This window comes from Budorcas taxicolor, chromosome 13, assembly GCF_023091745.1.
Source record: "Budorcas taxicolor isolate Tak-1 chromosome 13, Takin1.1, whole genome shotgun sequence".
In the NCBI taxonomy this organism is placed as follows: Eukaryota; Metazoa; Chordata; class Mammalia; order Artiodactyla; family Bovidae; genus Budorcas; species Budorcas taxicolor.
This window is the reverse complement of record NC_068922.1, coordinates 36,809,461-36,833,702: the sequence shown is the minus strand read 5'-3', so window position 1 is coordinate 36,833,702 and position 24,242 is coordinate 36,809,461. Positions and strand designations below refer to the sequence as shown.

The window sequence follows — 24,242 nt, the reverse complement described above, 5'->3', positions numbered from 1 at the left end:
TTCAGTCCTCTTAACTTTCAGTCTTTTTATGTCTTTTATGTCTTTGGTGTCTTTGGCTCTAAAGGGAATATCTTGTAAACAGCATATAGTTGAATCATGTGGTTTTATCCATTCTGAAAATATATCCTTTTGATTGGAAAGTTTAATCTGTTTAGATTTAAAATAATTGCTGACAAGGAAGGACTTACTTCTATTGTTTGGGTATTTAATATTCTGTATAAATTATAGCTTATTATCCTTCATTTCATCCATTGATGCCTTTCGAGGGGCCAAACTCAGGCCCCAGAATTGAAAGCACTGAGGTGTCCTAACCATTGGACCACCCGGGATCTCCTGATTTACGCTTTCTTTAATGTGTAGTTTCTGTTTTTAATAGTGAGCTGTTTTGACTGGTCATTTTTCTGCCAGTGATGCCCAAGTCAGCCTGAGCACTGGAATCATATGAAGACATTTCTAGACACATGGATTCTGCAACTTCTCTACAAACTGTAGATCAGAGTCTGCAGAGTTGTGTTCCAGGACTGCAGGAATCTAAAGTTCTAAGACTTTCCAAAGTCATTCTGATAAACTGTTTAACCAAAGTCCTTCTGGGGGACTAGAAAATCTGCAAGTGTGTTCACTAGTGTTCTACATTCATATCTTTCCTTCCATTGCCTATTGATTATTAAAATAAAGGTCATTTAGGGAGAATCAACACAGCAGCTAGTCAAAGTCAAATATCTCTAGCCAATCATATACTTCACTCCCCTCATCCTCTGAAAAATTTATACCACCAATCCAGAAACCTGAAAGACATAATAGGGCTAAACATGTCTTATGTAGCTTTTATCCTGTAAATCTTTCTGATTTTAAGGTTTAGTTAGTTAAGTCACTCAGTCTTCGTGACCCCATGGACTGTAGCCCACCAGGCTCCTCCGTCCATGGGATTCTCCAGGCAAGAATATCTGTGTTACTTTTATCTTAAACTCCTATTAACCAATACTGTTGCTTTAAAAATGTATTGTGTGTTTGTGTGTGATAGTCACTTAATCATGTCTGACTCTTTGTGACCCCATGGTCTGTACCTGCCAGGCCTCTCTGTCCATAGGATTCTCCAGGCAAGAATACTGGAGTGTATTGCCATTTCCTTTTTCAGGAGATCTTCCTGACCCAAGGATCAAACCCAGATCTCCTGCATTGAAGGCAGATGCTTTACCATCTTCAGCTCAGTTCAGTTCAGTCACTCAGTCATGTCCAACTCTTTGCAACCCCATGAATTGCAGCACGCCAGGCCTTCCTGTCCATTACCATCTCCCAGAGTTCACTCAGACTCACGTCCATCGAGTCCATGATGCCATCCAGCCATCTCATCCTCGGTCGTCCCCCTTCTCCTTCTGCCCCCAATCCCTCCCAGCATCAGAGTCTTTTCCAATGAGTCAACTCTTTGCATGAGGTGGCCAAAGTACTGGAGCTTCAGCTTTAGCACCATTCCTTCCAAACAAATCCCAGGGTTGATTTCCTTCAGAATGGACTGGTTGGATCTCCCTGCAGTCCAATGGACTCTCAGGAGTCTTCTCCAACACCACAGTTCAAAAGCATCAATTCTTCGGGCTCAGCCTTCTTCACAGTCCAACTCTCACATCCATACATGACCACAGGATAAACTATAGCCTTGACTAGACAGACCTTAGTCGGCAAAGTAATGTCTCTGCTTTTGAATATGCTATCTAGGTTGGTCATAACTTTTCTTCCAACGAGTAAGCGCCTTTTAATTTCATGGCTGCAGTCACCATCTGCAGTGATTTTGGAGCCCAAAAAAATAAAGTCTGACACTGTTTCCACTGTTTCCCCATCTATTTCCCATGAAGTCATGGGACCAGATGCCATGATCTTAGTTTTCTGAATGTTGAGCTTTAAGCCAACTTTTTCACTCTCCTCTTTCACTTTCATCAAGAGCCTTTTTAGCTCCTCTTCACTTTCTGCCATAAGGATGGTGTCATCTGCATATCTGAGGTTATTGATCTTTCTCCCGGCAATCTTGATTCTAGCTTGTGTTTCTTCCAGTCCAGCGTTTCTCATGATGTACTCTGCATAAAAGTTAAATAAGCAGGGTGACAACATACAGCCTTGACGGACTCCTTTTTTCCTATTTGGAACCAGTCTGTTGTTCCATGTCCAGTTCTAACTGTTGCTTCCTGACCTGCATACAGATTTCTCAAGAGGCAGGTTAGGTGGTCTGGTATTCCCATCTCTTTCAGAATTTTCCACAGTTTATTGTGATCCACACAGTCAAAGGCTTTGGCATAGTCAATAAAGCAGAAATAGATGTTTTTCTGGAACTCTCTTGCTTTAGCTATAGGGAAGTCCACAGAAAGTATTGGTTGTAATCAAATTTTTTTCTGTAATAAAAAAAAAATCCTTTTGTTTTGATGTGTGTGTATGTGTGTGTGTGTGTGTGTGTGTGTGTATGCTGATTTGGGGCCCTGAGTTTAACTAATAGCACCAGCAGTTTGAGAAAAAGTGAAATACAGACACACATAGCTGTTTTAATAAGAAGAAAGTTTAGTTATTTTAATGTGGCCTGCAGGTATAAGGTCTTTAGTTATATTCTTGCTCTTTGGGAATCAGTAGCTCCTTTTCCATAACTGACTTTGCTAGTCTTCAAATCAAATTGAGTTTCCCTCTCCTACTAAAAATTTCTAGATGCAGTTATCTGTCATTTGTTCTGAAGCAGTTAGCAATGAAGTAAAACAGAAACCTAGAGATTGTTGTCAGTATTTTAAGACGTAAAGTTGTGGTTGTTGGGGAGTTAAAGTATTAAATCCAGTCTTTTTAAAATGTTGTATATATATATATATTCCCATTTTTGTTGGTCCAACCAAGAAACAGGCATAAGACGTGTTATGCAAAATGGAGCACATTACTTTTTTTTTTTTTTTTTGCAGTTAGTAGCCACCTTTCTTGGGCTTCCCTGGTGGCTCAACAGTAAAGATTCCACCTGCAATGCATTGCGGGAGACGTGGGTTTGATCCCTGAGTGGGGAAGATCCACTAGAGGGAGGGCATGGCAACCTACTTCACTATTTTGCCTGGAGACCCCCATGGACAGAGGAGCCTAGTGGGCTACAGTCCGTAGGGTCACAAACCAAACAGTTGGACATGACTGAATCAACTGAGCACACACACACACAGCCTCTTTTCTAGAGCACACTTCTCTAGCAGAGGAGAACCACGAAAATCTTCTAGAAGGAGGCGTTCATTCTTTTTGTTAGCCACAGTATATATTAAACAAGCTTTGACATACAGGAGATATTTAGGATTGTGTTTATGGCTAAGTGGACTCATAAGTAGGTGAGAAGATACCTAGATGTGGGCACTTTCATATTGCTTGCTTCCATTCGCACTCCTTTGAAGATCAGAGTGGAAGTAGCTATTTGCAATGCTTTAGTATATCTTTGTGGTTGTGAAAGGTCAGTGGGTGGATTCATGCTTGGCTCGCTGCATAAGAATCAACCAGTGTAATTTGGTAACAGTACAGATTCCCAACTTTTCTGTCCCCTCCTCCTTCTCCTCCTTCTGTTCAGATGGTCTGGGCTGGTGCCTGGAAATTAAAGTTCTCCAGCAGACAGGTATGGGAATTATTGCGTAAGAGGGCTCTGAGGAGGTGTCTGAGTCAAGATGTTATGAATTCCTAGAATTTGAATATGGAAGCTACCATCACAAGTTCCATGACTTTTCCCTCGAAATTTACAGGTGTGACTGTATACGAAACAAAATGTGGGTTGCAGCCTTTGGAGTCATTTCTGCTGTCTTGGCAGTGGTGAGCGGCTTTGGCCTGATACTGTATGTTGTGTTACCATATGAGATCATAGTTGCAAATTCACCATTTCTTATTCTAGGTGAGTAAAACAAAGGGTGAGGCTGCACACTGCATATGGGGGGGGGGGGGGGCGCAGTAAAGGAAGGGTATTGTGTTAGAGTAAGCAAAATAATTATGTATAGATGACTCTACAGATCCAAAATGAGGAATCAGGAGATAATGCAAATCAAATGGAATTATGTGCCTTTAAGAGTTGGAAAAATCTAGTACCCCAAATGGAAAAACACAGACCAGGGACATGAACAGGCATTTCACACACACACAGAATCCAAAATACTAATCATTCAAAATATAAGAAAGAAATACTTGACCTTTTGATTAATGAAGGGATTCAAGTTAAACCAAAAGTGAGACACCTTTTCTTATCAGATTAATGAATATTATAGCAAGACTGAGGGTTTGAGGAAGGTTGTATGCAAATGAACACATATTCTGCTGAGGAAAATTTGTAAATTGGTACAGTTTTAAAATATAACTTTGCAACAAACCAAAAGACTTAAAAGTTTTAAATGGAGTACCTTTGACCCACCAACTACATTTCTGGGAATTTGTCCTATTTATTGGAAAGGTGCTCACAAAATAGAATAAGTATGTTCATTTCAGTGTGACATAGAATAGGAAAAAACAAAAACAGGCTAATCCTATGATAGCTTTTAGTGAACGATGTTGGATTTGTGATCTCTGAAGAAAATTCACCTTATTATGGACCAGGGACCAGGTTTGATCACTCAAGAGCTTTTGTGTAGCAGAGTTTTATTAAAGCATAAAAAGGGACAGAGAAAGCTTCTGACATAGACATCAGAAGAGGGAAGCAGAGTGCCCCCCTTGCTAGTCTTATCAAGGCCTTATATACTTTTTCCAGACCCACTCCCACAATATACATCTTAAATTAATTAGATTAGAATGAACAATGGAAAGATCTTACCAGATCCACTCCCATAATAAACATTTAAGATTACAGGATTAGTCAGAAGGTTCTTGTTAAGGAGACACATGTCCTCGAGCAAGATATATTGTTATACTCACTAAGAGAAAGCAATGTAGAAAAGAATGTTTGTCCTTTTCTCCTTGAGAGCCCCAGACCCTTTCCTCCTCCTCAGGGACCCTGGACTTCTTCTCAACCTACCTAGGAATTGACTCTCGCATTCCCCCTTTTCTTTTAAGAGAATCATGTTGCCAAGGGAAAAGGCTGTCGTTTTCATTCCATAATTACTTCCTGCTGTTGAGGGGTGTCATCCCTAAGTTGTTGAGGCAACATATTCTCCTAACCCTCATAGTGAGGGTCTCTGATCCAGGGGCCCCAAGTAATAGTTGGAGGAGGCTGTGGCACTCGTAGGAGCCTGGACAACCTTTTTTAACTTAAAAGCTTTCAGATGGTTAGAGATAAACCCCATTTTACAGTTACAGATGTAAGGCAAAATAGCCATTAAACCAAGTTAAAACATAATCAAAATTAAGTTACATTATGTCCATAGTTACATCAGTCCATTTTAGGATTGTTCAATGTCATCAGATCAAGAACAGGCATCATATTCAATTGTTGTCAGTGAAGGTATTCACAGAGTTGAAGAAAGTCCTTTCCTTGAAGCAGAGAAAACCACCACACGAAGCCTTTCCCTGACAAGGAGGTTGAAAAGCTGAAAGCTGAGTCATATAGTTAATTCTAAGTTTTTAGGATCTATTACAATATCTGTGCACAAGAACAGCCTGTCATAGACACAGTCCCCCCTTCTTAGGGGCAGTTCAAGCCTTCATTAAAGCCATGAGTAAAACTTTAAACCAACTGTCTTGTGTTTCCTGATTTAGCTTACATGGATGTCTTTTAATAACAGCATTAACCTTTTCAACCTTTCCTGAAGACTGGCATCTCCAGGATCAGTGGAAGTGATGTTCTATTTCTAGAACTTTTGACACTCTTTAAGTTACAGTAGCTGTAAGATGGACCATTGTTGCTCTGAACTTTAGAGTTTAAGATCCCGCTTTCTTCATGAGAAGTCAGTACAGTAAGGTTTTAGTGGATACTGCTTTTGATGTGAAAATAAGTGAGGGTCTTTGATCTTGATAATGTTAGGTAGGTAGAATAGGGAAACGGAGTCCAAAATGGCAGTGGCTAAAAAACAAGGAAGGTCAAAGGAAGGTCCGAGGACCAGAGTGAAGACTTCAGGTAGACCGAACAGCACCCCTGGCTAAGCCCAATTTGCATAGGGCAGGCCCAGGTGGAGGCAAAAACATAAAAGGAGGAGCCAAAGCCTTGCTCTCTCTTCCTGTCCTGCAGGCATGTGCTTTTCTCTCTCTCTCTCTCTTCCTCTCTCTCTCTCCCACGTGCTTCTCCACTCTCTTCTCTTCAAGTCTTTGGGTTGGCATGCCCTCACGCTTCGAGGATGTATTCTCCTGCTATCTTCTAAATAAAATAGAGCTGTAACACTGATTTGCCTAAGAGCTATAACACGGTCTGTCCCAGACCTGAGAGCTGTGACGCGCTGAGGGCTCTAATGTCTGTCGCTCCAAATCTTTGTTGTGCCGAGACAAAGAGCCGAGGAGCATACACCCGCGTGACAATAAAAACAGGAACAGCATTTTGTGCTCAACCCCCAGTTTTTCCATCAACCCATACTCTAGGATTTACATTTTGTTCAACTAAAAGAGCAGGCTCCATATTCGTGAAAACAGAAGCCTGGACCATGTTCAGTATATCCCTCCCTAGAAGGGGTGGGGGAGACTCCAGCACAATCAGAAACTCCTGAGAAACCAGCACAGAGGAAAGCAGGCCGGGGGCTTCAGTGAGCACAGAGAAATTTGTCCCAGTGTCCAAAAGAAAGTCGACTGATTGGGCCCCCACAGTTATTAATACCCAGGGTTTCACAGGTATAATTAGGATGGGAGCTTGTGTGGGGACTCCCAAGCACTTTCAGCCCGAATTGCCTTGAGAGTCCAACCCCTGGGTCCTATGTCTTACAGGGCAGTCTCTCCTCAGGTGTGGTTGTTTTACAGACCAGACAGACATGGAGCCAGGTGCAGATTAGATGCCTGAGGGCAATCCACCCCTTTTCACCTAGGTTACTCTGGGCACTTCTCCTCAGGCCATTTCAGAGAGGATCTAACAGCCATTTTTGGGGCTTCAGTCTTCTGCCAGGTGTTTTTTTTTTTTTCTTTTCCTCCTCGTATTCTTTACCATAATATACCATCTGAGCCAGCTGTAACAGGTTTTTGAAGACCGATTTGGTCTAAACGCCTGTTTTTGTAACTTACAACAGATATCTGGAGCTGACTACGAAATCTATCTTTAAGATCATTCCTTTCTCTGTACTTTCAGGATCAGCAGAGAAGCTTCTTGTAGTCTCTCTAGGAATTTATCAGGAGTTTTCTTCTCTCCCTGTTCTTTGTCAGCCAACTTAGCATAGTTTAAAGACTTAGTGTACGTTCCCCTGAGTCCTTCAAGAATACACCTGGCAAAGTGGTTCTGATCCTACCTTTTAGCCATGCTATAGTCCCAGTCTGGCTCTGTTGTGGGAACTGCTTGCCTCTCAGTAGGGAGGAGGGCTCTTTTGTGTTCCCTCTTTCCCCTTGTCTCTTGCTCAAGCCATTCATCTCCAAAAGTAGTAGCTTCTCCCAAAACTTGAGTTCTCGGGTCAGGAGTCAGCATCTGTCCCAAGACATACATTACATCACTCCAAGTAAGCTCATAAAGTTAGTCCTGTAAAGGCTTCTGTGAATTGGGACTGTTTGAATTTCTACTGAGACTGAGGCAACCTGTTCTGGAAAGGCACCATGACTCAGCCTGTTTAGTTGGGAGCCCCAGATACAGGGGCAAAGTAAGAGAACAGGAGGCAGCTGAAGGTGTCACACCCAAATCTGCACCCTTAGGACATAAGTCTGGCGCGCCCTGCAGAGAGATGAGGAGCAACACATATGGCATTTCTACCCATTTCTCTTTTCTCCAGGACTGATCTAATTGTAAAACAGTATTATAATTGAGACCATTCAACTGGCCAGTGTTCCCCATCTTCCAAAGGATACCATGGTCATTCAGTATCACAGAAAAAGATCAGGCGTATCTTTTTTTAAACTCTGGGGATCAAACTTGTCCCAGTTTTCTGGAATATATTTTAAAGAAGTGATTCTGGAACTTGTAGCTCCCATCTGTAAAAGAGAAAAATGTGGCATCCACAACCATGGCTTCTTTCCACCGGAGGCGTCCCTCCCTGCTCTAATTGGGGCTGTAGGCAGACTTTCCACCGAAGCTTTCCTTTCATGCTCAGACTTAGTCTGTCCCTTACTGACACAGGTGCCTTACTCATACCTCGCAGTTCTACCACCGAGGTGGGGTGGAGATGCACCAGGGGTAGACCTGATGGCATCTCATATTGATGTCCAGTTCCTCACCATTAAGACCTTTGTCTGATTTTCACTCCTCCTCTGATGCCACCCAGGGTGGAGCAGAGTAGCTTTCCTGGAATGTTTCCCAAGCTAGTCTTCTAGGGGAAGCATCCATGTTCCATGTGCCTGCGCACATTCCCGAGTATAGTCCTGATGACAGTAGAAGTGTCGAGTTATAAAGAGATGAACAAAAGACCCAAGATGTCTCTTCTGAGTGTTGCCACACCAGTATATGTGATAGCAAAAGAGGGAGTGGAGGGTCGCCAGCTAGGAAAAAGTTATTTCTGTCCTCAAGCTACTAGGGCCAATCCTTCCAGTTTATTCCCAGTGATTTCACAAAAGGAATATCTGTGGAGTTGAGAGACAAGCCACTGGAGAGATTTCTTTGGTCTGCTAAGAGCTAGCCCTACCAAAGGAAGAAACCCACCCTACTTCCAATCTGACCAGATCCTGCAATTACTGATCTGTGTCTGCTAAAACCTCATGGTCACCAGCAATGCTGCGACCCACATAGATCAGAGGCACAGCCATGACAAAGACTTACTTTTAGGACCCTGGGCCCTGAGGCAGCCAGCCAAGAGAATGGCCTCTAGCCTGAGAGACATTCCTGGAACTAGAGCTCCACCACACTCCCAAACATGCTCTTATAACTTTCAGCTCCTAGCAAGGCTAGGCACTTCCATCCATATAGTTTGAGGTCTAAGTAAAAGTACAGAGTAACAGCATGGATCACAAGTCCCTTGAAAGTCTATGATCCAACAGATTAGGTTAGTAGTTCTAATTCCCCATGCAATTATGGAATGGTCAAAGAGATCAGGAAAAGGTGACCGAGAAAAGAAAGCTCAGTCCACATGCTTCGCCCATTTCTGGCCACTGCCCTTGCAGGGATGTTGGGTGTCTCTTGCCTTTGGGAGGTCGGTATATAAACCCCAACAAGGCTCCCATTTGGGGGTCTGCCTTCAGTCATTTCAAGGCACTGCAAAACCCCAGAGCAGGGCTCATCACTTGCTTTGCTCAGGACATGTCATTCATTCACACAAGCACACTGCAAGATCAGTGAAACCTTGAGAGACAGGCAAGGAAAACGGTTTGAGTTGATCTTGTTAGTTTTTAATGGGTGTTAAAAACGTATGGAGACTGTGTTTCTTTCTCTAACAGGTGTTGGGGTTGATGACATGGATAGCATAAGTGAGCAGATGTCCAATGTCTATTCAAAAGTGGCAGTATCCATGACAGTCACCACCATCACCAATGTGCTGGCCTTCTATACAGGAATTATGACCTCTTTCGGGTCTGTACAATACTTTTGCATTTATATAGGAACAACCCTGCTCTTTTGTAATTTTCATAACTTCGCCTGTTTTGGAGCATTTATGGCCATGGATGATAAAAGAGAAGTAGTCTGTCCACACTGGCTGAAGAAGCAGGAAACTCCTGACCAAAAACGTTCCTGATTAAAAAAGTCCTTCTGCCTCCCATGTAATTTTCTCCAAGATGAACATAAAGCTGATATCCATCCAATGAGTCTATCCTTTTTTTAATTTATTTTTTAATTGAAGGATAATTGCTTTACAGAATTTTGTTGTTTTCTGTCAAACCTCAACATGAATCAGCCATAGGTATACATATATCCCCCCCTTTTGGAACCTCTCTCCCATCTCCCTCCACATCCCACCCTTCTAGGTTGATACAGAGCCCCTATTTGAGTTTCCTGAGACACACAGCAAATTCCTGTTGGCTATCTATTTTACATATGGAATCCAGTGAATGTATTCTTTAGAGAATGTATCCTTTTCTCACAAGCACTGAGTCCAACTTTTTTGTAGTGCGCCTATACATTTTGTACATCATAAGTAGTATATATGGATGCTTCCAAGTATAGGAAGCTTTAGACCTCCAAAGTTTGACAAGTTATGACTCCTATATCACACCATATTGTAATGTAGAAGAAGAACATTTGTCAAGTTATGGTCCCAGGGTTATGGTTATCGTTACTGAGACTCTTGACTACTGGAATAAAGAAACAAGGCAAAAGTTGGGAAAATGTCATTTGGCAGATTTTGAAAACAGTGAGTATGTAGATAAAAACCTTACAGAGTTTTGGTCACAAGAATATATAAAATATATGGAAACCCTCTGTCAAGATATAAATAAGACAGTTTTCTAAGCAATAAACCCACTTTTTAAACGGAATTTCCACTTTTTTGGTATAACATTAATATTACATCATCACAGGAAATCATTTGTTCCCAGGCCTTCATTCAAACCATGGATATTTCTTCTTCAATAAGAAACTGATGTTATACCAGTTCTGAGACATGGCCAAGAAGTGTGAAGTTCCCCTAATGGTATACAACCAGGCATTCATATATTTTGATCAGTATTCTGCAATATTAGAAACACTGTTCAAAATGTGACTGTTGCATCAACAGTTATGTTCATTGTTTCCTTATTGTTAATTCCTCATCCCCTGTGTTCTTTTTGGGTAACTTTTGCTATTGCTTCTGTGATTATGAGCCTCATGGGTTTTATGGCCTTCTGGAATGACAATCTTGATATCATAGCCATGATTAATCTTGTCATTTGTAAAGGGTTTTCTTTTGACTTTTCTGCTCACATTTCTTATGCATTTGTTTCCAGTTCAGAGACCTCAGTAAACTGAAAACCCACTGAGGCATTGTATCTGCTAGGCTACACTGTGTTACAAAGTGCAGTTTCAACAATAATAGGGATGTGTGTCCTATCTGCAGCTAAAGCATACATCTTCAGGACATTTTTTTCAGATTGTTTCTTGTGATGGTATTTGGAGCTGCTTATGGTCTAATTTTTTCTCAGTATTCTTAACCTTTTTTTTAAAGTTAGTTTGAAAAGCCACTAACAAAGACCAATTGCAGTATTCCTGATTGGCCCAATCCAATATGATGAAAACATGCTATTAAGAATAGTCAATAGACTAAAACCAAAGGCACATTTCCTTGGCTTGGAAATACCATTAAAAAAATGTTATTTAAAATATCCTGAGAGAGGAGAGAACAAGATGGCAGAGGAGTAGGTGGATGTGGAGTACACCTCTCTGTGCAGATACATCAGGAATATACCTTCAGACACAGAAGTGCATGCAGAACACCAGCTGAGAGCGGACAGGATTACCTGACCAGTGGAAAAGAATATACAGAACCAGGCAAAACTCAGTAGAATGAAGGAACTAGGGGGGAAAACAGGAGTCTTAGGAGGACTGGACCTGCCCTCGGCTGGTGGGGGAACTGAAGCAGGGGTCTGATCCCCATATCGGGACAATTACCTGAGTCAGAGGAGAGACACTTAAGGCTGAGAGTGAAACAGCTGATCTGTTGCAGCCTAAATGGAATGAGAATCAGACAGTCCTTGTGGCAGCCATACAAACCCTGGACAGGGACGCAGGTCCCCTGGAAGGTACAGCAGCTGGGAGCTGGAGTTTAGGGATTGTGGAGCAATCCCAGGGCGAGGGCTGCTATTGACTGCAGAGAGACAGATCGAGGGGATGTGAGGGAGGAGATTGTGGTGGGAAAAGCCTGTGGTGAGAAGTTCCTGAGCCATACAGCAAATTCCCATTGGCTATCTATTTTACATATGAAATCCAGTGAATCTATTCTTTAGAGAATATTTTAGTCCTTTTCTCACAAGCACTGAGTCCAACTTTTTTGTAGTGCTCCTATACATTTTGTACATCATAAGTAGTATATATGGATGTTTCCAAGTGCAGGAAGCTTTCAGTTCAGTTCAGTTCAGTTACTCAGTCATGTCTAACTCTCTGCAACCCCATGAATCACAGCACGCCAGGCCTCTGTGTCCATCATAAACTCTCAGAGTTTACTCAAACTCATGTCCATCGAGTTGGTGATGCCATCCAGCCATCTCATACTCTGTCGTCCCTTCTCCTGCCCCCAATCCCTCCCAGCATCAGGGTCTTTTCCAATGAGTCAGCTCTTTGTATGAGGTGGCCAAAGTATTGGAGTTTCAGCTTTAGCATCAGTTCTTCCAATGAACACCCAGGACTTGGGCCTCCAGAATTTGGCAAGTTATGACTCCTATATCACAACATATTGTGATGTAGAAGAAGAACATTTGTCAAGTTATGGTCCCAGGGTTATGGTTATCGTTACTGAGACTCTTGACTACTGGGATAAAGAAACAAGGCAAAAGTTGGGAAAATGTCATTTGGCAGATTTTGAAAACAGTGAGTATGTAGATAAAAACCTTACAGAGTTTTGGTCACAAGAATATATAAAATATATGGAAACCCTCTGTCAAGATATAAATAAGACAGTTTTCTAAGCAATTAACCCACCTTTTAAATGGAATTTCCGCTTTTTGTGTACAACATTAATATTACATCATCACAGGAAATCATTTGTTCCCAGGCCTTCATTCAAACCACGGATATTTCTTCTTCAATAAGAAACTGATGTTACACCAGTTCTGAGACATGGCCAAGGAGTGTGAAGTTCCCTAATGGTGTACTACCAGGCATTCATATATTTTGGTCAGTATTCTGCAATATTAGAAAACACTGTTCAAAATGTGACTGTTGCATCAACAGTTATGTTCATTGTTTCCTTATTGTTAATTCCTCATCCCCTATGTTCTTTGTGGGTAACTTTTACTATTGCTTCTGTGATTATGGGCATCAAAGTGAAGTGAGTGAAGTCGCCCAGTCATGTCTGACTCTGCGACCCCATGGACTAGTAGCCTACCAGGCTCCTCCCTCCATGGGATTCTCCAGGCAAGAGTACTGGAGTGGGTTGCCATTTCCTTCTCTAGGGGATCTTCCCAACCCAGGGATTGAACCCGTGTCTCCCGCATTCCAGGCAGACGCTTTAACCTCTGAGCCACCGGGGAAGCCAGGATGGGCATCAAAAGGTAGAAATATTTCAAATGCCCATCAAGAGATAGGTAGATAAACAATGTGGTATTTACATAAAATAAAACATTATGATAAGTGAAATTAGTCAATCACAAAAGGACAAATACTGAATGATTCCACTTATATGAAATCTCTAGAATAGGCAAATTCATGGAAACAGAAACTAGATTAAAAATTAGCCGAGACTTGGGGAAGACAATGGGGAAATATTACTTAATGGTTACTGAGTTTGTTTGGAGTGACGGAAAATATTCATAGATAGTGTGATGGTTGCACAACACTGAATGTAGTTAATGCCACTGATCTGTCTACTTTAAAATGGTTTTTGAAATGGTACATTTTATATTAGAAATATTATATGTTAGGTAGTTAGAAGAGGAAAAGGGAATCCAAAATGGTGGTGGCTAAAAGGCAAAGAAAGGAAAACGCCCCCCAAAATGGAACAAAAGTAAATCTGAGGACCAGAGTGAGAATCTTGATGAACCAAACAGCCCTCCTGGCTGGCCCAGTTTACATAGAGCAGACTCAGAGGGAGGAGACAAATGGATAAAAGGAGGAAGCCAAGACGGACTGAGGTCTTTCCTTTGGGGTCAGCCTGCCCTCACGCCTTGAGGGTGTACTCTCCTTTGCTTGCTGAATAAAACTCTAAGCTGTAACCAAGCTCTAACACTGGCCCACCATTTCAAATCTTTGCTGCAGAGAGACAGAACCAAGGAAATTACACACTCCCCAGACATACCTTGTGTCGTGACTCGGATTTCACCTGGCTGAAACAACCTCGGCTCGGCCCCTGTGAGGCGGTGGCCAAGCACAGCAGAAACCAACTCTTCAAAAGCTCCCACAGTGGAAGCTGAATGCGAAGAAAATCCAGTGCAGTGCAAGTGACAAGAAGCCCAGCATGCTGGAAGCCAGGACAGCAAGAACAAATGTGGCAGAAAGCTCACGTGGCTCAATCTCAGATTCCGGAAGACCTCTGGTTAAGGTAGGAGGTCCTCACGCCTATGGCTGGGAGGACATATGGCTCACAAAATCGTAATTCCTTTACAATCTCTCATTTCCTGTTTCCTTGAACCCCCTGCAAACAGGCAAGCAGCACTGGGTGCATCGAGGGACTCTGGCAGGTGTGTCCTGAAGGCTCTACTATCTCCTGTGCCTTAGTAGCTGTCGCCCAAGTGGGTGAGGGTTCTTCTGTCCTTAATCTTCTTTGTGCCAAGAATCAAACCAATGAAAACTGTGAGCACAGGTCAAGTATTTAGCAGATTTTCCAGCAGGTTTTAAAGGGGATTCCTCAACATGTTTTTCCCACTGCTTTTTCCTCCCATTCTTCAGCTCCTCTCTCCATCTATGCCGCTGCTTACTAAGTATTGGGCCATGTCATCATCTTTCCTGAAGGGGAAAAATTGTGTTTGAAACCGTTTACCTAAGATTGGGACTCAAACCCATGTGGCTCTGTGCTATGCTTAGCCACTCAGTCGTGACTGACTGAGACTTGTGCCCAGCAAAATCCCACAGTGCCTGGTTTCAGGACCTAATGAAGTTAGGGTTCTTGATGTCATTGCAAAAAGAATTCAGTGAGAGACACTGTGATAGGTAAGAGGTAGATTTGTTCAGATTTAAAGAGAAGCACACTCCACAGGGCATGGGCCATCACAGAGTGCAGTGGCCAGGGAATGTGGTGTGGTTAGTTTTTGAAAGCTGGGTGATTTCATATGCTAATGAGTGGGAGGATCATTCCAACAATTGGGGAACCAGCCACTCCTTGGTCTTTTGATAGTACCCTGGAACTATCCTGCCACCTCTGTGTGTGTCATTTAGCTTGCAGATTGAGAATCAAGGTTTAGTTGAATTTGACTTGTCTGTCATCTTAATCAGTTCATAATATGCCCTTGGGTTATGTCATTCTTTCAAAAGTTGTGCCCTGCCCTCTTTGCTCCTATTTCATGCTCTTTTCCTGAGCCCTGTCTGGGCCCATAATGTTGCCTCTACAATCTTCTGGAAGGACAACCAGAAGATAGCTGGCCTTTGGGAGGGAAACACTGTGTAATATCCAATCCCTCTAGATATTCAGGCCTTCATCTTCCTCCTACAACATGTGCATCTCTCAGTGAACCTGCTAGGGTGGGAGACAGACACACAATGCCTCCTAGAAGTCCACCTGTTGATGGCATGCCTTCAAGCGCAATTGGGCAGGCTTCCAGGGATAACGTTTGCCACTTTGGGAGTTAGCCCTGAAGGCTCTTTGGGCCCAAACCATTACCACCCTTCTCCTAAAGTTACAAATATACCCCTGGATCAAATCTCCACTCCACTTTTATGGAACATCTGATTTGTTGCCTCTTATCAATATGTTCTTAAGCCACTTACTAATTCCTACAACCAGGACCCCACTTATTATTAAAATACTCTTAATGCCCATAGCAGGACCAGATAACCCACTCCTTTGTCATTACTTCTGCTATTTCCTAAAGGGGGTCTATGACAATGAAATGTTTACCATTGGAAACACCCTAAACTGCCCTTATGGAGGACTAGGGGAGGAAATCAGTGACTTATATTACCTCAGAGCAATAAGAGAATAAATAGTGAAGTCGCTCAGTCATGTCCAACTCTTTGCGACCCGTGGAGTGTAGCCCACCAAGCTCCTCCATCCATGGGATTCTCCAGGCAAGAATACTGGAGTGGGTTGCCATTTCCTTCTCCAGGGGATCTTCCTGACCCAGGGATCGAACCCAGGTCTCCAACATTGCAGGCAGACACTTTAAACTCTGCACCACCAGGGAAGCCCTAAGAGAATAAGGCTTAAGGCTATTTCACCAGCTTCCCAGTCTCAGGGAACAGGTTTGGATTGCTTTACCTCATGGTATCTATTTCCATCCTCAGTGGACAAACCAGCAATGAGTTAAGATTACAGCCCCTTAATCCTATCCAGCACTAGTCATGCTGGAGACCTTGCGGACACCCAACTCCAGCCTGGGAGTCCCAGGGGGTCCACCTGCCTCGACCTGCCTAGGGATCCAGGCCCTGGGAGGTTGTCATGCCTCATCCTGGATGGGAACCCACCAGTCCAGCCATCCCAGGAGGTCAACATGCCTCAACCTACCCAGGGACTCAATTCTCAAGAGGCCAACCTGCCTCAACCTGCCCCAGGATTCCATCTCCAGGAGGCTGTCACTCCTCAACCTGCCTGGGGATCTGAACCCTGACCCAGAGATGCCTGGCTCTCAGGCTGCAACAGTACTGGGTAGGATAAGCTTCAAAAATACTTACCCCTAAGGAAGTCCACCCATGGAAATAAAAGGAAGCCTATTCATTGTGGGACTGTGCCCAGTCTCAGCAATAACTCAGGAGTCCAAAGAGAACCCCATTGCCTTTCTGGAAAGTCTAAAAGAGGCCCTCCAAAAGTTTACCAGTCTGGACTTAGACTCTTATGAGGGTGATTTTAAAGGACAAATTACTGTTCCAACGTGCATCAGACATCAAGATAAAGCTACAACAGCTACAACTGCAGGACCCTGCTGACTCTTTAAATGAGATGGTCCAGACAGTCACCAATAATTTTAGTAACAGCGAACAGGAGAAGGACACCAAGGCCCAGGAAAAGGAGAAAAGGAAAGAGACAAGCCATGCCCAGATGCTGGCCCTGCTCCAGCGGAGCCCTATGGCAAACCTCGAGTCCTTAAATGACAAGGTATGAGACAAATGCCTAATCCCAGGTGGGACATTGGGCCAAAGAGTGTCCAAACTGTGACAAGTCTCCTAAAACTGCTTGCTACAAATGCCATTAGTTGGGACATTGGGCAGCACTCTGCCCTCAGGACCCAAGAGCCTCAAGGTCAAGTGCCAAGCCTTCCCTCACGATGGTTCAACAGGACTGAAGTGGCTCGCTCCAGCCAGACCACCTGTCACAGACAACAGTCATGGGGCTGAAGCCAAGGATGAACAGGATGTGGCAGGTAGGTCCAAGAATTTCTTGGTTGACATAGGGGCTACCTACTCTGTCCTGACCTCCTACTCCAGAGCCTTCTCCTCCCAAACCTGTACCATTTTGGTGCTATAAGAAAAACAACTATAAAAAGATTCACCTGAGCACTTCTTTGTTGCTGGGATGGACAAATATTTTCCCACCAGTTTCTGGTGGTCCCTGAGTATCCTACTCCATCATTGGTAAGAGATCTTTCTCTACCTTCGAAATCTTGCAGCTACTGCAGTCCTGATAGAAGATGCTTTAAAACTTTCTCTTGGGGGCAAACTATTTTTACCAGTCACCAGGTGAAACAACTCCTGAATTGGAGAGGCCATTTATGGATGTCTGATCAAAGTATCCTCAGATATCAAGTAGTGCTGATGGAAAATCCAGGCCTCACTATATCCCCTTGTGAGGTTCTTAACCCTGCCACCCTCCTGCCTACCACCAAGGGCTTTCTCCCCTTTCACTCTTGCCTAGAAACCTTGGACCACTGGCCAAAACCCCAGGAAGGATTGTCAGAAGATCCTCTGACCAATCCTGAGGAAATCTGGTACACTGATGGAAGTAGCTTCATCTTGGGTGGAAAAAGAAGAGCTGGATATGCAGTAAGCTCCAAGTTTGAGACCATAGAGGCTAAACCTTTGCCACCAGGTACTTCAGCCCAATTGGCTGAGCTCATAGCCCTGACCCAAGTTTTGAAGCTGGGAAAAGGAAAAAGAGCAGCCATTTACACTGACTCCAAGTACACCTTTCTGGTGCTACATGCACATGCTGCTATTTGGAAAGAAAGGGGCCACTTGACCACCCGAGGGTCCCCAGTCAAGTATGGAGATCAAATCCTTAGGCTTTTGGAGGCATCCACCTGCCCGCTGAGGTTTCAGTCTCCCATTGTAAAGGACACCAAAAAGGGAGCACGGAAGTGGTACAAGGGAAACAAGCAGCCAATCAATCAGCTAAGAAAGCAGCATGACAGAACCATGACCTAATAGGGGTTGCCACCCTAGTTCCGCAGACTAATTTGCCAGAAACTCCTTCATATAGTGAACGTGAGACTCTTAAAGCTAAGAGTAAGTGCTTTCAAAAAGATCATATGGGGTGATTCCAAAAGGAGGGACTCCTTTTTCTGCCTGGGAACCTCCAGTGGAAGTTAGTTAACTTCTTACATGCCACCACTCATTTAGGGGAGAAGGCCCTCCAAAGATTACTAGAAAGATCCTTCAGAGGAACAGGCCTCCAAACGACTATAAGGCAAGTGGTCTCCTCTTGTCCCCTTTGCCAATTAAACGACCCCCAAGGAGCTCAAAGACCCAGCTGACCCAGCCCATCCAATGGTGTGGGACCTATCTAGGAGTGGACTGGCAGATGGACTTCACCCAGATGCCAGTCTCTCAAGGGTATAAACACCTACTAGTCATGATAGATACATTCATAGGATGGATTGAAGGCTTACCACCCAGACTGAGAAGGCTGAGGAGGTGGGAAAGAAAAAAAAAAATCTGTTCCATGAAATCATTCTGACATTTGGTCTGCCCAGATCATTACAAAGTGACAATGGGAAATCATTTACGTCTAAGGTCACCCAAGGGGTCTCTAAAGCATTGGGCATTACTTATTATCTCCATTCTGCTGGAGGCCTCAATCTTCAGAAAAAGTAGGAAGAGCCAACCAATTCTTAGAATCAGCGATAAAAAGGATAACCCCAGGAGACCTCCCTGGGGTGGAAAGAGGCTTTACGAATAGCTCTCCTCTGCACCCATATTGCCCCTAAGGAAAAGGTTGGTCTTAGTCCTTATGAGAGGCTATATGGGAGACCTTTTGTTTCTGTCAATGACCCCTTCCTAGATCCAGAGGCTCAGACCCTCTGGTCTTATACCTGGCCATTGGGCAACTCCAACAAGATACACACTTGTTGGGTGTCAATCAGGACCCAAAAGATTCTAAAGAGCCACCACCGTATGCTCCAGGGACTCAAGTCTTATTTAAAGTCTGGAAAGATGGGTCCCCAAAGGCTCAAGTCCAGCCCACATGGAAGGGCTCCGACCTACCCTGTAATACTTTCTACCCCCACAGCAGTCAAGGTTCCAGGACACAACTCCTGAATTCACTACTCTTGAGTCAAGCCATGGAATGAAAGAGAAGAGGACACTCAATACACCTGTGAGCCCCTGGGAGATCTCAGATACCTATTCAGGACTACAAATGAGTGCCATTCTAATGAACACCCCAGAAATTAAGTCTCTGGGGATAAGATTTCTCAGGATAGATCTAAAGAACCAACAATGCTTGGCAGGGATTGTACTCCAAAATAGACAAGAGATAGATCTCCCAATCCCTGAACAAGGAGGGACTTGAGCCGTCTTGAATGAGATGTGTTGTTTCTGGGTAAATACCTCCAGCTAAGTTAAAGAAAGTCTCACAGTCCTCAAGAAAAACATTCAGATCCTGTAGGATCTCAAAGAATGAGCTGCAGGGTTCTCAGGGTGGCTACAATCTTTCTTTGGGGGCTCCTTCTCCTGGTGATGGGGAATTTGGAGTTGGCTAATGCCCCTACTAATCCCTGTTATCACCATATTGATGCTGCATATAATTGTTCCATGTATGATCAATTGTTTAACCCATTTTGTCTCTGCCCAGGTCAACAATCTGCAACAAGCAGTGCCAGTTCAACAAGGATATATAAAACTACAGCCAACCACAGAAACTATCACTCACTCTTAGATGGACACCACTATAAGGACTCTGAGGCTTCAGACTAGCAAGATGGGGCGGCCCCTTTCCCCTCACCGTCACACCTCAGCAGGAAGTAGCCAGGGAGAGCTTGACGCCCCAATTCCCAAAGAATTGGGCCTCCCATCTCTTGAGGTGGGAATGTTAGATAGTTAGAATGGAAAAAGGAGTCCCAAATGGTGGTGGCTAAAAGATAAGAAAGGGAAAAGCACGCAAAAATGGAACGAAAGAAAATCTGAGGACTGAAGTGAGAACCGCAGGTGAAACAAACAGCCCTCCTGGCTAGCCCAGTTTACTTAGGGCAGTCTCAGGGGGAGGAGACAAATGTATAAAAACAGGAAGCCAAGATGGATTGAGGCCTCCCCTTTGCGGTCAGCCTGCCCTCATGCCTCGAAGGTGTACTTTCCTTTGCTTGCTGAATAAAACTCTGAGCTGTAATCAAGCTGTAACACTGTTCCACTGTGTTTCAAATCTTTGCTGCGGAGAGATAGAACCAAGGAAATTACATACCACCCTGACATATCTAGACATTATATTTATTACACAATAAAATATTTTTTAGAGTATACTAATAATATTGCTTTACCTTTAACATGATACAATTGCAACTAATATAATCAGAAGGTATGCCAAGTGAAACAAGGGGACCACAGTCATAGAAGTTGCCTCAAATTCCAGTTGTCTAGTAAGTGAGGTAGAGGACCTGTCACAAAAATATATCCAGGTAAATAACCTTCAATTCTGATATTGTGTGTGAGTTACATATGATATTACAACACTATAGTTTATTGATTTAAACATTAAAATTCAGTGAAAAATCAAAATATATGGATTATGATTTTAGAATATAGAAAGTAACAAAGATTTGCTCCTTCCCACAAATCTCTGGCATGCTTTTCAAAGTTTCTTTCAAAAGTCTAAAGTTTAAAACTCCTGAATATACAAAATCTGAATCTTATACAAAACTGTGAAAGCATTAATTACTATAGACATTATGACTTTTTCTAAACTTCTATTAGGTTGTTATCTTTTACTACTTTAACTGCACAAACACCATTTCAGAAACTGAGTATTAGAAGGCTTTTCCCAGAAGCTGTCTTCTCATTTTCACCAGTTTTATTCAGAGTACTAGGTCTGCCAAAAATTAGTACAAAAATTACTGAACAGCTAATATGTGCCTGGCACTACGCTATAATTTACTTTTTAAATGTTCATCTTTCTTTCTCAAAAATATCATGGAACTTTTGTTTAAAGTTTTGTCTTTTTATTCTAATGAACTCCTAACAAAGTTTAGGGGGCTCCCAGAAACAGCAAAGGCTTAAACTGGAAGTAAGAATTTCAGAGTAATTTGACCAGAAAACCAAATTAAACCTGAAGATCAACATCTGTACTGAACAGACCTACCCTGAGAATGTACAATTTGTGTTTTTAACCAGAATGTGATCAAGGATTTAAGATTTGAGGCATTCTTTTTTTTTTTAAGGACCTATCTCCTTTTACTTTATTTTTAAAAAAAATGATTGTAGTATAGTTGCTTTACAATGTTGTGTTAGTTTCATGTGTATAGCACAATGAATAAGTTATACACATATCCACTATTTTTTTAGATTCCTTCCTGGCTCTCTTCAGTGTGCTATTTTAAGAAAGTTGGATTAAGGATCAATTAGAGCAGAGTACACTAAGCTTCCAGTCAAGGACTCTATCTGATAATCTGGGAATGCTGCTGCTATGGTCCTTGGAACAACTCCTCTTAACCCTCCCACCTTCTCCTGGCCTCCCTATAAACCCCAGCCGCTAGATACCTTGATCTTCTTCAAGACCAGACTCTTTTCAAGGCTGCCAACCTTCTCAGAAAATGGATCATCCACACCTTGCTACCTTAGTTTTCCTCTCCTTCACCTGTCTTCAGGTAGTACTGCAGCCGCATGGCTTTGGCCTGGAGGAGTAACTGGCTCAGCCCAATCCTCTCACAGTCCCTCCCAGGATGTTGGCCAGGTAGATGATCTGACCGGCTTGGCTATAGATGGGGAAGGTGATGGTTTTCAGATTGAGGCCCTTGTTCCTTTTCCAGGCGAACAAGAGTGGATTGGGGGTGGGGAGGGGCGGGGGTGGGGGGTGGGGGGGACTCAGGAGCCCTGGTTCTTAGTGCACAACTCGTTGTAGGGGATCTGGTTCCACTGTCCTGTGTCACAATCAAAACCTGCACCGGGTCATCCATCTTGCAAATTTCTTCTAAGATTTGCAGCTCCATCAGTGTCTCTGTGTTGGAGACCACTAGGATGGAAGCATAATGGACCTCGGTGCTCTTCCTAGAGACGGAGAAGATGAGAGAGTCGTTGGCGGTGAAATGTCCTGCGCAAAGCATCGCGCAGCCTTGGCGGGGCTCCCTATCAGGGTGTTCTGCTCCTCGAAGTCGTCGTCTTCATCCTAGGGCTGGTAAATCAGGTCAGTGCCGAGAAAGGCCTTTAACACCATGGGCAGCAGCAGATCCAGGGATGCGAGCCCACGTTCCAGTCCACCTGCCGGAAGGCCCGGGACAGCGGCGCCTCCAGGCAGTCGGTGTGGCAGCGGGGCCGCTGGACCAGTTGGTTCTCAGACCGCGATGCTGGCTGGAGGGGGCGGAGCCTTGGCCACAACTCGTGAGCGGGCTCTTGAGTTTTGACCCGCCGCCCAGCCAAGCTCAGTTCAGGTCCTGCGGGTAGCCAGCTCTCTCTCTTCGGGTCAGGCCCCAGCTCCAACCTGGGCCCCTGGGACTCAGACCCAGGCTCTTGCCCCGCCTCCCGCTCCGGCTCTGATGCAACCTTCGAGGAATTAAGGCTCATTTCCAGGAAGGAAAGGCCACGTTCTCAAACAGCACAGATCAGAAAGGAGCTGTTGGACTGGGCACTCCTCTCCACCGACCCAACGGTTTCCTGGAGAACTTCTAAGTGAGTCTGTTTGAACCTGGGCTGCTCATGCCCGAATGCTAGAACGTCGTTGGTGGTCACGTGGTAGCCTCAGTTCAGTTCAGTTCAGTCACTCAGTCTTGTCCGACTCTTGACAACCCCACGGACTGCAGCATGCCAGGCCTCCCTGTCCTTCACCAACACCTGGAGCTTGCTCAAAGTCATGTCCATGGAGTCGGTGATGCCTTCCAACCATCTCATCCTCTGTCTTCCCCTTCTCCTCCTGCCTTCAATCTTTCCCAGCATCAGGGTCCTTTCGAAGGAGTCAGTTCTTCACATCAGGTGGCCAAAGTATTGCAGCTTCAGCTTCAGCATCAGTCTTTCCAATGAATATTCAGGGCTGATTTCCTTTAGGATGGACTAGTTGGATCTCCTTGAAGTCCAAGAGTCTTATTCAGCACTACACTTCAAAATCTTCAATTCTTCAGTTTCAGCTTTCTTTATAGTAACTCTCACATTCATACATGACTATTGGAAAAACCATAGCTTTGACTAGACAGACCTTTGATAGCAAAGTAATATCTCTGCTTTTTAATATGCTGTCTAGGTCGGTCATAGCTTTTCTTCCAAGGAGCAAGTGTCTCTTAATTTCACAGCTGCAGTCACAATCTGCAGTGATTTTGGAACCCTCTAAAATAAAGTCTGTCACTGTTTCCGTTGTTTCCCCATCTATTTGCCATGATGTGATGGGACCAAATGCCATGATCTAACTGGCCCCCCAGTTTGTCCCTGGCACCCATCCTTTCAGAATTCAGTTAATACAAGAGGCACTTCTTAAAGGCGAATGAAATGAGTGCTTACGTGACTCACAATTGACTGGGAGAATTTGGCTTGTTCAGGTACACACACACTCACACTCACACACACACACTCACACACACACAGAAAAGGCATAGATTTTCCCTGTGTTCTAAGTGGCAGATTTTACCTTTGAGAGGATCATCCAGAAGCATGGTTCTCAGGTAAGGCTTTGGTGAACCTGGTCCAGCACAGTTTGTTATTTTTACTCTTTACAGACATAACGTTCTCCTTGTAAAAGTTAGAAGTAAATGCACGAAATAAAAAGTGGGAAAGGAAGAACCCAAAGCCCAGTTCTAAAACTTCCTTCTATCACATTCCTCTTCTTAACAGAAGTGTTAAAAAGTGGGCACTTATGCTTGCAAACTGTTTTCTTTGCATTTGCAAGCATATTGAGATATATGCAAGTATATCTTTTTCATAAATATTATTGCACTCTCTGTGTTTGCAAGACCTAGGTTTGCTCCCTGGGTTGGGAAGATCCCCTGGAGAATGGAAAGGCTACCCACTCCAGTATTCTGGCCTGGAGAATTCCATGGAGTGTACAGTCCATGGGGTGGCAAAGAGTCAGATAGGACTGAGCAAAAAAGAAAAAAAAATTTGTGTATGCAGATTACATTTTTCACCAAATACATCAAAGGATCTTAGCATGTAACTGTATGTAGAT

The 24,242-nt window shown here is 43.6% G+C and overlaps 1 pseudogene; it reads right to left on the bottom strand.

The window, feature by feature from the left end:
* Positions 1–702: 702 nt before the first annotated feature.
* LOC128058037 (patched domain-containing protein 3-like) lies at positions 703–22,654 on the bottom strand (annotated as a pseudogene).
* Positions 22,655–24,242: the final 1,588 nt, after the last annotated feature.